The sequence below is a fragment of the Tursiops truncatus genome, chromosome 6, assembly GCF_011762595.2.
Source record: "Tursiops truncatus isolate mTurTru1 chromosome 6, mTurTru1.mat.Y, whole genome shotgun sequence".
NCBI lineage: Eukaryota > Metazoa > Chordata > Mammalia > Artiodactyla > Delphinidae > Tursiops > Tursiops truncatus.
This window is the reverse complement of record NC_047039.1, coordinates 69,385,515-69,399,507: the sequence shown is the minus strand read 5'-3', so window position 1 is coordinate 69,399,507 and position 13,993 is coordinate 69,385,515. Positions and strand designations below refer to the sequence as shown.

General features: G+C 39.0%; 1 long non-coding RNA gene across 1 annotated transcript in view; it reads right to left on the bottom strand.

The window, feature by feature from the left end:
• The window catches only part of LOC141278886 (uncharacterized), a 49,557-nt gene extending 43,028 nt beyond the window's left edge, over positions 1–6,529 (bottom strand). The window contains exon 1 of the long non-coding RNA XR_012332285.1: positions 6,470–6,529. This is a non-coding gene — a long non-coding RNA (uncharacterized lncRNA). The remainder of the gene's footprint in view (positions 1–6,469) is intronic.
• Positions 6,530–13,993: the final 7,464 nt, after the last annotated feature.

Here is a 13,993-nt window from a genome sequence, read left to right as displayed (position 1 = left end):
GAGATGGATCTTTAGGGTGAATCCCTCAGATGTTTTATTTCACATCACCTAGTATCAAATGAAACATGTTTCATTTCAATATAATGTTAGATGGGATTATATATATAAAATATAGGGGCTTCCCTGGTGGCGCAGTGGTTAAGAATCCGCCTGCCGGGCTTCCCTGGTGGCACAGTGGTTGAGAGTCCGCCTGCCGATGCAGGGGCCACGGGTTCGTGCCCCGGTCCGGGAAGATCCCACATGCCGTGGAGCGGCTGGGCCCGTGAGCCATGGCCGCTGAGCCTGCGCGTCCGGAGCCTGTGCTCCGCAACGGGAGAGGCCACAGCAGTGAGAGGCCCGCGTACCGCAAAAAATAAATAAATTAATTAATTAATTAAATAAAATATATATAATATACATATGTGTGTGTGTAATCTTATTTTTTCTGTGGTCACTACCTCAAAATAGCCAGATATATATTAGTATAGCACAAATTTTCATCTAAGTTGGAGAAAGTACGATAGCTCCACTATGATTTCTGCAAATTCTCAGAGTGCTTACTACCATCTCCTGCTCAGCTGTGAATCTACGCTCCTGCCTCCACTCAAATAGTTCATTCTGGGGACTGTCTCACTATCTTGTGCTTGCTGCTCCTCTAAGATATAGAATCCAGTTTTTTCCCTTATTTCTATTGTATAAGTCACTCCCGTGAAGAATTTGTGAGTATATAATGTGCTTTGGGGAACAGAAGATAGGTTTGGGGAAATTGGAGGGAATTAGATAGACAGATGATGATGATGGTGATACATAGATGATATAGACAGACATCATCTCACAAAAATGCAAAAACTCTGTAAATTGAATACTAGATATTTTGTAATTAAAGTTTTTCTGGGCCATTTCCAAAACAACCTCTAGCTTCCTACCAAACTGCTCAGACTTTTTCTTCTCACAACTTTCATCACCCACCAGAAATTCCAAATTTTTCTTTGCCTTTTTGCGGGAAAATATAACAATTACTCCAAACCCACATGGTCCATCTTTACTAATTCATCCTTATCGAATATTTTCAGGAGAGCAAAAGAGCCTTTATTTTACACAACCCATCAGCCTTATAAGACAGACATAGTTTTAAATAATAATGTTTATTTTCCTCAGCTACATTTAAAGAGGTTTGTTAAGATAACAGGCCCAAAATGGAGTTCTTATGCTAAGCCCCACATCACCAAACTGAGACAAGTTAACTACATTTTCAACTCGCCCAGAAAAGAAATCTTAAACCAGTCAATGAGGAATTGCGTGATTAACATTTGTTAGGCAGTTTGCCTGATAAACCTCTGTCATGCCCTACAAGGAAAAGAACCTTGCAATAACCAGTCTGTTTTTTTGCCTAGACAACTTCTTATCCCTGCTCCCTTCCACCCTAAGTCTTTCATTTTGTACAGCTCCTTGGAGCTCCTTTATGTCTGCTAGATTGGATGCTGCCCAATCATGAATCGCTGAATAAAGCCAAGAAGATCTCTAAAATTCACTCAGTTGAATTCTGTTTTTAACAGGTCACAACAGTGCGTAACATAGCAATCCCTTAGTGATATTAATAAACTGGTAGTATAACACAGTTGTGTAAGAATACCATGATATAGTTGAGACATACATAATCAAATGGACATGAAAAAATTTATGTTATACATATGTCCTAGGCAGACCTGCAATTTTAATTTTATTCACCAGAACTAATTTTTCTGGCTTAATTTGTACTTTTAATATTTTACATGATATTGAATATAGAACTTTGAATTATACAGTTGAATATCTTAGGTTCAAGAATGAAATGTAAACTGAGAGTGACTACTTGCTAGACACAATACAATAATAGCCCTTCAAAATTATCAACAGGTTAAATATTTTCATCCTGACAAGCTGACGCAATTACCAAAATAATTATCTATCCATTAACTATCTATCTCTAGATACTATAGAAGAGGACTAAGAATAATATGGACTTTATCTTATTTAAAAGAACAAAGTAAACATTAGAAGGACACACTATTTCTCCTCTGTTCTGTCTTTTGTTTAGACCTTTGTTGACATCTTTATTTTCACCCTACTTATGTCTTAACTTGCATCTTATACAAATTTCATTCATGTTTTAGCATCCAAGTTCAAGGTCAACTCTACTTGTGAAGTCTTATTATTCCATATACATCATTCATCCCATCTTCTAACAACTATAGTCCTGGTTTATGATGAAATTTGGTACTGAAGAAAATGCAATCCTGTATTACTAAAAATTGCCCCATACACTATAATTTTTTGGTTGTTACCAGTATGCAAACTCCAAGAGAGTATTTAACTTCTTTTATACCTACCTCTATAATACAGTCGGTCCCCTACATACAAACCTTCAAGTTGCGAACTTTCAAAGATGTGAATATGCGTTCTTATGTCCAATCACGTAAGTTAATTCATGTGTCTTGGAGTACATTGTCACATGCATGCATACTCTACAAGTGGTTGTGCTTTTGTGTACTTTACTGTACAGTACTGTGTAGTATCTTTACTGGAGATACTGGAAGAGGATGAGAGCTATTACCCGGACATCACTGGACCATTTTTTCAAGAGGGTAGATAGAATTGAATCCAGCAAGGAGCCAGAACCTGTGCCATCAATGTCAGGCGTGAGTGAAACAGAAGCTTGCCCTCCGTCTCCTATTGCTGACTATCCTCCAGCTCTACCATCTCCCACCTCATCTCCCTCCTCCTGTCAGTAACTCTTCTTGCCAGTTCACTCGATGCCAGCCCCTGTATGCCAGCTGTTGTACTGTCCTACTATACTCTTTAAGGTACTGTACCATAAGATTAAAATGTTTACTTTTTGCATTTGTTTTTTATTTATTATTTGTGTGAAAAGTAGTATAAACCTATTACAGTACAGTACTATAGCCAATTGTGTTAGTTGGGTACCTAGGCTAACTTTGTTGGACTTATGAACAAATCAGACTTAAGAACGTGCTCTCGGAACGGAACTTGTTCGTATGTAGGAGACTTACTATACCGTTGGGCTGCACCCCACAGGCCTACAAGGCCTGCACTTGCCCAGCTTTAAGACTGAAGAAAGAGCCCTGAGTCAGCAACAGAGACATCAATGGCTTAATGGATGGGGGAGCATGTGTCTGAAGCAAGGTCCTGGAGCAACACCCCACCATGTGCAGTGCATGGCGGGCAGGACAGGGTGGCAGTCTTCACTCCCAGAGGGGGAAAGAGAGATTACCAGTTATAGAGGAATTGACATCAGGTGGGTTCATTAGTTACCAGGGAAACCAGCAGAGAGGCATGCCCCTCACTGCCCCTTGGATAAGAACAATCACCAGCTGGGGTCTGGGGCAAGTACTTAGGAAGGTTAGTCATGTGCTTAAGTGAAACAGGCACTGGTCGGCAGGGGATTTACAGAGAGCAAAAGAACAGCCATCTTGAGTGGCCTGACCGTACAGTCTACCGCTACGTGCCCTGTACGACCCTTACAATTTTGATCCACCCCTTTTCCGCGATATCCCTGGGGTCAGGTATGCAGAGGGCACCGAAACCAGATACCGCAAATACAATACAGACAGGCCACCCCTGGTTTTCACAAACTCAGAGCCCCTCCATGGGGAGGGGAAGACCCCGGCTCTAAAAGAAACATTCTGGTGGCCTAGCCAGGAGTCAGCAGTCACAGTACAGGTCTGCCATCCCATGTTATGTTGGGTGCCATCAGGGGTGGACCCATTAGGTCTTTCCAAGCAAAAAATAGTCCCACTATTTGGACCTGTATGTCCAGAGCCAGCCTATTCCATTCCACGCAGCATTGCCCAGGGGTGCTCACGGGCAGTCAGTTATACAGTAACGTTTACGCCAGAAGATGACCCTTCTGACGTATTGGCATATGGGACCAGAAGATGGTGAGTCTTTTCCCGCATTGTCAGAAGTCCCCACATAGTCATATTAACTAGATCGATTTTTCATGGAAGTCCAGAGGAGGACAACAATGGCATCTCGCTGTAGACCCAGCAGTTAGACTCATTTCACAGCGAGGCCCGTGTTGCTACTCAGTCCTCGGACAGATTTCCCTTTACTTGTGCTAGGCATGAAATGTAAGACATCTAACAGGCATAACACAGGGGAGATCACGACAATTAAGCAAAATATAAGCAGTAACCACATCTGAGATAATACCACACCCGCCTGTGGTTTTTGCCCTAGTCTGCAATACAGTTCAGAAAACTCAACTTTTCAAAAATACAAGAACGTGTCTAAAATCACATATACAACGGCCACCTAGTTTTACCTTGGATGTCTGAACCACAGCTACTACATTTTGACTTTCAAATCCATTCCCTTCCTCAGTGGCCAAAGCAGATCTACAATGCATGTCTGAAAGACCACAAAACAGGCTGCTCTGGTCAGCAAAATTTGTTAAACCGTATATGAGCCAGAATGACTTCCCCATATCTCAATACATATAGATTTTTTCCATCATTTCCCCTTTTGATAGCAAATCTTTCAGCAGAAATCATTGGTGATCAAAGTATCCATCCCTCAGTGCTGGGGTCTCCAGGTTCAGATCATGTCCCTCCATGTTAGGCCTCCTTTATATTCGCCTAGACATTCACGTTGGGGGAAAACTAATCAAATCTTGTGAACAGACTTAGAGGTATGTTAATGGGGAAACACCGTAGGCTATACATTTTCTCTTTAAAATTACCCTTAATCCACCAAACACAGCCAAATCAAGCCTAATTTGTTTGCAAAACAAGTCTGGTCAATTGACCATAAAGGTTCCTCCACACTGGCTGTGGTGGAAATCCTCAGAAGTCTCAGCCTGAATTATCAAAAGGCCTCTCAAGGCCAGGAAAGCCATGCCAAAGGTCTGGTATCAGACTCACTGGATTTCTCTCTTCTAGAAGTCCCCAAAATATCGAGATTCCTGCACATGCCAGGAGACAGTCTTTCCCATTCGCCTGCTCAGAACCCAAGAGTCTCCAATTTCTGGAGGGAATAGGCAGAGAGAGAAAAAAAATATCTCACAGAGGTGTAATTTACCAAATTGCTGTAAGTCCTAAGTAACTTGACGGGAAAGGCTTCCCTATATTTGGAAAGCACAGATCGAAACTAGTAATATTCCAGACAAAAATCCATAAACACTATAACCGTATTCACCAGTTCACTCAGGAAACAATCCTCTTGTTAACTTTTTATAAAGTCATCAGGTTTTTCCCTTGGATACTTTCATTTCTTACCCAGTTCCCCAGTATAATCTGAGATTTATCAAAGTACAACAGAGTACAACTGTCTATAAATGACAGAAAGACTTAAAAAGTCACGGTTAGGAGCTTCCCTGGTGGCGCAGTGGTTGAGAGTCCGCCTGCTGATGCAGGGGACACGGGTTCGTGCCCCGGTCTGGGAAGATCCCACATGCCACGGAGCGGCTGGGCCCGTGAGCCATGGCCGCTGAGCCTGTGCGTCCGGAGCCTGTGCTCCGCAACGGGAGAGGCCACAACAGTGAGAGGCCCGCGGTACCGCAAAAAAAAAAAAAAAGTCACGGTTAAACATTTGATCACAATGTAATTGACAAAAGAAACTTAGTTTCTGCTGTCACATGCAACATTTTAAGATAACTAGAATTATGACTGATTATAATCCTAACCCTTAAAAACCTTAATGTCTGGCAAAAACTAAGAAGCAAGTAATTGTGCATTTCCTGATTGGAAACTTATGCTTTAGTGAACTTCCTCTTCTAAGAAGGCAAGGGTAGGTAAACTCAGACCCACCTAGCAATTAACGTCCCAATATTTTAATCTATTTGAAATGACCCAGATAGTCAATGAATTCTCACCATTTAATTTAGTGTCAAGTTACAAAAATCTGAAGGGACTATTTTAGATAGACATTCCCAAAACATAATTTTTCTATAAAGTTTACCTAAAAGCTCTTTTTTTCCCCCTTCACTCTTAGAGATCACACATGATTAAAGTTCCTGAGAGCCCAGGTAAGTCATTTACATCTCAAAGGCGCAAGAGAAACACCAGTTTCTTCTAGAGAGGAACCAATTAAACCAATTACAAAAGGCTCACTTGGATGCAATAGCAGAGCCATTAGGGGCCATTGTTCTCCAGATCTCTTGGCAGCCCCCATTCCGCAAGGATAGCCACCACAAGCCCCACATACTGGTGGACGGCCACCCTGGGACTTCCCCCGCAACTTTCAGGATCACCCCTGGAACTTCTGGGCCACAGGAGTTAGTGGACGGCCCTTGCAACATTCCATTCCCCGTCCGGTATTTCCCCACATCTCTGCGCTCACAGGAGCTTCCTCGGTCTCCTGGCTGCTCCTCCAATTAATGGGCTGCACCCCGCGGGCCTACAAGGCCTGTACTCGCCCAGCTTCAAGACCGAAGAAAGAGCCCGGGGTCAGCGACAGAGACATCAACGGTTTAACCGAGGGGGGAGCTTACTTGTCTGGAGCAAGGTCCTGGAGAGACACCCCACCGTGCGCGGCCGACACTGAGCAGGACGGAAGCAGGCTGCGCTTCCGGGTGGGGAGGGAGACGCTGGTTATAGGGGGACTGACGGCAGGTGGGCTCATTGGTTACCAGGGAAACCGGCAGAGGGCACGCCCCTCACTGCCCCCTTGATAGGAACAATCCCCAGCTGGGGCCTGGGGCGAGTATGTAAAAAGGAGGTCAGTCAGGTGAGTAGAGTGTAGGTGAAGCTGGCACTGCTTGGACAGGTGACGTACAGAGAGCAAGAGAACAGCCATCTTGAGCGGCCTGACCATACAAATACCTTGTTGTTTGGCCTTGTGATTGATATCTAAACAGTACTAAGTGCACAATTTTTATGTACTTGATACATGTAATAAGAAAATCTTATAGCACAACTTTTGAAAATACCAATTTAGGGGATAGAAGAGAGGCTTTTTCTCGATATCTCCCGCAGTGTTTTGAGAAAGCATATGTTAAAACCGAAAACTGTCATGCAATAAGTTCCTAATATCCATTTCTTGATTTTGAATTTGTACTTAGAGTTCTGTCATATTAGCCACGTATTTCCATAATGATCTGCCTATATAACCTTAGGGGTTCACTTACTGAACACCTGAGGAAGTTATTCTGTGTGTTCCCAGGACACAGCACTCCAGGGACAATCTTGCATGTTAGAGTCACTTTTCCAATTTCAAACGATGAAAGCAACATAAGTAAACAAAAAACAGGAGGACAAATCTATAAAAATGATTAGAAAATGATAAGGAAAAATTCTTATAGTTGAATAAGTTAAGCAGTCTATCTCCATATTATGCTACTTTCTTAATTTAAGGAAACATTTATTCTGCAGTGTTTTAGTTAATTTTGTGCTTAATAGAGATGAAAAATTGGTATGCTTTAGTTTGTAGTTTAAACCTATGAAAATTCTTAGTCAATAGTCTATTTAGGAATAGATTAGTCAATAATCTACTAGGTACTGCAAACTATATGTAATGTGATAAATAATTACATTAATGGTGTAGGGGAGCACAACTTGCTACCCCAAAATTTCTATTTGGCATGTGGATTAAAGTTAAAAACAATCAAAGCTCAAAAGATTCAGGTAGAAACTTTGACCTTCCCCCTAACTGCCAAAAAGAATTCAAATAGAGGACCTCTTCCTAGAATAGAGCTTTCACCAGAGATACCTACAAAGAATATGGGCTAGGTGTTCTGGAGGAAACTCTAGGCAGGGCCTAAAGATCAGAGTCTACTATGTGTCCCATTGTCTCTGCACAGACCAGCAAGCATTTATTTACCAAACATTTGCTTTTCCATCTCCATGTGAACTGCCTTCCTCCCCTTTGAGGTCCCAAACAACCACCCGCAACATCCTCTTTTTGTTTAGTTGAAGATGGCATTTAAGGTGAGGGCTTCGACCATTTTGGTGAGTTACTCAGTTTTCCTTGGTCTCTCCCATGTATACATGTTATTAAACTTTTGTTTTATTTTCTCCTGTTAATCTGCCTTCTAGCCAGCCAAAAGAACCTAAAAGGGTAGAGCAAAATTTCTTCCTCCCCTACAATGGAAAGAAATAAAGGCAGATCTTGAAATTCAGTTTAATTTTGTTTGGAATATATTTTGATTCACGTGAAGCCACAGAAATGCATCTCAGGGGGCTCCGAGGAGCTCCAGTCCTTCATGTCTCAGCACAGAAAGAATTCAGCAAGAGGCAAAGTAATAGATAAGAAGTGATTTATCAGAATAGGATGCTTGTGAGGCTTACAAGTGGGTGCATGAGAGAGTGTCACCCCAAGAACTTAGTGGGCTACAGTTTTATAATCAAAGGAAAAGTGGAGAGGGGGAGAAGACCACCTTCTTCCTCATTCTTTTTTTTTTTTTTGAGGTACGTGGGCCTCTCACTGTTGTGGCCTCTCCCGTTCCGGAGCGGACCAGGGCACGAACCCGCATCCCCTGCATCGGCGGACTCTCAACCACTGTGCCACCAGGGAAGCCCCTAAGTTTTTTTTTTTTAATTTTTGTTGTAGCATAGTTGATTTACAATGTTGTGTTAGTTTCAGGTGTACAGCAAAGTGAATCAGTTATACATATACATATATCCACCCTTTTTTAGATTCTTTTCCCGTATAGGCCATTACAGAGTATTGAATAGAGTTCCCTGTGCTATACAGTAGGTCCTTATTAGTTATCTATTTTATACATAGTAGTGTGTATAAGATTTTTGAGAAACCATGTTACTCTCATTACGTATGGAAAGTTATTTTCTCCCAGCTTTAAGGTCTTAAGACATAATGTAAGTACAATTCCAAAGTGGTTACAGGTCTTAACTATGGAGCGGTCTAAAATGGTTAGCCAATGCAAGCTCAATAAAGTAAATTTATTTAAAATTTGTTCTTAAGAGAAGGTCTTGTTCTGCATCAAGTCATTTACTTCCATAAATTCCTCAATTACAGTTTCATCTGAAAGTATTCAATATGCAGTTTTCCATACCTTAGAAAGGATAACCTACCACTCTTGTAAAAATAAAGACCTAGTTGTTCATTTAATATGCTTTCAAACTTTGATATCTTTCTACTTGAGCAATTGAAGGTTTGTGTTCTCATTGTAATTCTTTATGTGAGGAGCAAGGAAATTTTAGACTTAACTCTTGAAGTATTGATTATTATTGAACTCTTTTTAATCTCATTGAAGAAACTCTGCTAAAAATAGCAGGACTCTTCAGACTTTTGATTAACTTTACATCTGCCGTTGAGTCTATGGATATGTGTTTTTAAGCTCTGTGAGTCTAAGGTAAGTCTCCTGTTATTAATATGCTTGCAAAATCTATATCTGTGGTATCATTGCCAGAATCAAGCAAGACAGCAATTTAAATGTATAAGAGAAAAATGAGTCTTGGACTTTCTTTTTACTTTCAAGCTAGATATTTTTATATTCTTTGTAAAGGAATTGGATCATTGCCCACTTGCAAGAGTGAAGAGGAAAATAATTACCCTTCTCTATAATAAGGTCATGATTTTATTATCATGAATCATGACAGACCTAGTTATCTATCAAGAAGAGGTGATTAACATTAATTATAGTGACACAGGTACTTATTATTTTAGCAGGGCTAAATAATTCTCCAATATTTAAGTGGTTAATATTAACTAATTTCATGCAGCAGAGTACTTAGCTCTGTTCTTGTCAATAATAATTTGAATTTTGTCAATGACATAAATATATTCAAAAGGCCACTATCTTGGGACTTCCCTGGCCGTCCAGTGGTTAAGATGTCGCACATCCACTGCAGGGGACGCAAGTTCGGTCCCTGGTTGGGGAACTAAGATCCCACATGCCGAGCATTGTGGCCAAAACTAAACTAAACTAAAAATTAAAAACAACAACAACAACAAAATCAAAAGGCCGCTATCTTAATAACAATATGACCTGTGAGAATATTATAGAGGGTTTTTTAATGACTATTTTGGAAAATTAATATCATTTGCTCTGGTACTTTTCAGTAGTAGAATAAGTCTTACCATTTATTTATTTTGTTTACAAAACAGTAGTTTTGCTCTTAATCAGCAGCATAGAATACTATTAGTATTAGCAATAATAACAGTTAATATTTACTGAACAATTACCATGTGCCAGACACCTTTCAATATATTATTTATTTTCAAGGCTATCTTTTGGGATAGGTATTATCTTTTGAGACAGAGATTATCATCCCCACAGATGAGCAAACTTGGACAAAAATTATTATCATAATTGGGAAGTGACAGTGCTACAATGCAAACCAGGGTTAGAAAAAATAATAGAGGAATAAATATCAATACTACATATCCATTCTCTTCTGCCTAGTCTATGCTGTGTCTTTGAGTCAAATCAGGACAAAGAAAGCCTCATTTTAGTAGTATTATTAATTATTTTTTAGGCAGAGAATATTTCAGGAACACAAGATTGGATTCATCATAATCTTTGTTCATCATGAATTCTTATCATTAGTCTAGGCATGGCTCACTTTTTTTTAGTTAGTAAGTTGATTACTTTTTATAATATGGTAAACGCCCAACACCAACCACTCACTAGGACCTTGGTAAAAACCTACATATAAATTTAAAATTAAAAAATAAATAGAACTGTAATAAGATCTTAACTTTTATTAATGGTTTCTCCACATTCATTTAAAAAATATTTTTAAATTGAGGTATACATTACTTATAGTAAAATGCACAGATCTAATCATAAATTTTGATGAGTTGGATAAGTTTGGAAACAGGCATATAAGGGTTAAATGTATACCCTCAAGGCACAGGATATTTTTCAAAACAAAAAGTTCCTTTATGTTTTTTCTCAGTAAACGTCACCCCCCACCAAAGACACTACTGAACGGATTTCTATCACAACCACTTAGCTTTGGTTATACCTAAAACTTTAACAGGTGTGAGGACATATATCATTGTGGTTTTGATTTGCCTTTCCCTAAGGTGTTGTGCACCTTTTCATGTACCTGTGGGTCATTTGTATGTCTTCTTTGGGAAAAATAACTGTTGAGATCCCCTGCCCATTTTTTAATCAGATTTTTTTTTCTATCGAGATATATGAGTTCTTTACATAACGTTTCCCATGTTAACCACTTTTAATTATACAGTCCAGTAGTCTTAAGTGTATTCACATTGTTGTGAGGCAGATCTCCAGAACTTTTTCATCTTGAAAAACTGAAACTCTATACCCTTTAAACAACAACACTCCTTTTCCCCTTCCCTCCAGCCTCTGGTAACCACCATTCTACTTTCTGTTTCTATGCATTTGATTTCTTTAGATACCTCCTATAAGCAGAATCATACAGTATTTGTTTTTTTGTGGCTGGCTTATTTTACTTAGCATAATGTCCTCCATGTAGTAGCATATGACAGGATTCCCTTCCCTTCTAAGGCTGAATAATATTCTGTTGTATAGATGTATTAGGTTTTGTTAAGCCATTCATCTGTCAGTGGATATTTGGGTTGCTACCGCCTCTTGGCTTATTGTGAATAGTGCTGCTACAAACATGGGTATGTGAATATCTCTTCAGGATCCTGATTTCAATTCTTCTGGGTAAGTACCCAGAAGGAGAATTGCTGGATCATATGACAGATCTATTTTTAATTTTTTTGAAGAAATTTTATACTCTTTTCCATAGTGATTATCTCATTTTACATTCCCACCAACAGTGCACAACTGTTCCAATTTATCCACAGCCTCACCAACACTTGTTATTTTGGTGTTTTTTGTGGTTGGTTGGTTTGTTTGTTTGTTTTGTAGTAGTAGTCAGCCTAATGGACGTGAGGTGAGAAGTTTGTCAATCATATTTATCTTTAAAAAAAGAAACAGTTTTTTTTCTTTTTCAATTTAACTGATTTAAATCATACTCTGTATGATTTTTTCCCATTTATCTTATTAAAATGTAATTTACATTCAGTGAAATTTATAAATTTAAGCATACAATTGTAGGCATTTTGACAAAAATATATATATATAATATATATATATTTATATATATATAAATATATATAAGTACCACCAAAATGAAGATATAGAGCAGAGGTCATCCAACTATGACCTGTGGACCAAATCTGGCCCATGGACTGCTTATGTTCGGCCCTTCAATTTTCTAATCTGCGCAAGAAATGTTATGTTCAGCTGCTAAAGAATTTTTTGAGGATGTATTATCTTTCTGTAGAGAAATAGAGCTTTTGGAACCCAGAAGAAAGGAAAAATGAATTTCTGTGAGGTAATCTACTTGTCAATGTCTTACAGAGGAAAGGGAAGGTTTGGGAATTACCTTCAGCTGTTTCCATTTCCCTGCGTCTTAGAGCTGGGTTTCTCAAACCAGAAGCCCAGTATATTTTTGTTTTAAAAAACAAAACAAGTGAAAATCTTGAACCTGTGCCCACAGCCAGCATGTACCCTTTTGAAAGCTACAGTATGTTTTGACTCACTGTTATAAAACGTCCTGAGACAGGAAACATTTAATCCAAAATGTAGTGCCTTTAAGGAAAATGCCCCTTGGAAGCAGGGAGTCCAACTGGGTATCAGTGTGAATATTGTCATTGTCGTTGGCAAGATCTTCAGACCTAATGGGTGGAGGTGACACGGACACACAGTGCCTTTCCTCAGGAGTGCTGTTTAATAACACCCAAATACCTGAAACCTGATGTTGACAACGATGAGTATCTTCTTTTCTACCAGAATCCCCTGCTTTAGTGAGAAGGAAGGAGATACCTTAAAATGAATGTGAGAATAGTGAAGTTAAATCTTAGTTAAAATGTTTTAATCATCAGACTGTGTGATAGAAATGAATGTGTTCACTCCAGAAAATATATAGCATTATCACAAAAGGCGTAAGGAAAAAGAAATGAATATGCTTGAGGGAAAATCTGCAAAGCCATAGAGGCTTTGTGTATGTGTGTGTGTGTCGGGGGAGTGATGGAAGGGGGCAGTTCTGGCAAAGGCACAATGCAAAAATATCACACTTACATTAAACTGAACCCAGAAGTTGAAATTCACATTCACTGTGAGTTGCCATTTTGCTGTTTTCGGGGTCCACACTGCAAGATCATGCTAAAGGATTACCAAGAGGCAGTGGAAGGAAGATTTGAAGTTCAAGAGACCTGAGATCTTGTTTGGGAACTTAGGTGTCCCTAGCTAAGTTACTTAATTCTTTTCTGATTCTTAGATCTGACTTCCTGAAAATGGGTATATAATGATAATTGTATCTCTCGTGGATTTTATGAAGTGTCCATAAAATGAAATATGGTCATGGTTATACAATGATAATGTAAATTTTTTAGCAATACAAATGTTAGTAACTCTTGTTTACATGTATGCAATACTGAACTTTAGAGAATTAGCCCTGTTAGATTCAGCACACAGTGAATTCCACAACAAAAGCAAATTATTTTAATTTCCAGTTCACAGGTAATTTTTAAATAAACTGTTTTAGTTTTTTAGTATTATTATGACTTTTCACAATAAAGAGTCTGCTTTACATAATTTATTGAAAGTTCTACCCTTAATCTACCATTCAACATAATCTTCTACCCCTTTCCCTCTAACTCCTAGAGTTGGGTATATCTTACAGGATTACTTTAATTTGTCTCATAAGAATATTGTGGAAGACTTATATAATAAAGGGCTTTTTAAATTCTAATTTGAAGCGTAATGAACAAAGTTTGAAGATGATCAGATTCATGAATTTTCTTATGAGCTTCAAGGTACAAATTAATACTAACCTTGATCAATGGAACAATATTTCTTTCTCTCACATATATCCTTCCCCGATCTCCCTACATCCACGAAAGGCCTGACTTTCAAGGTTTTTCCTGTTGACTCTGGCAAAATGAACATGGAGTTCAGCGATTCATTACGTGAAGTTTCAGAAAAAGTCTTTTGACCTAACGTATCAAAGAAAAGAATCTGGCAACCCAAAAGTCACCCAGCAGAAGGCAGCATTATCTTTACAAACTATAG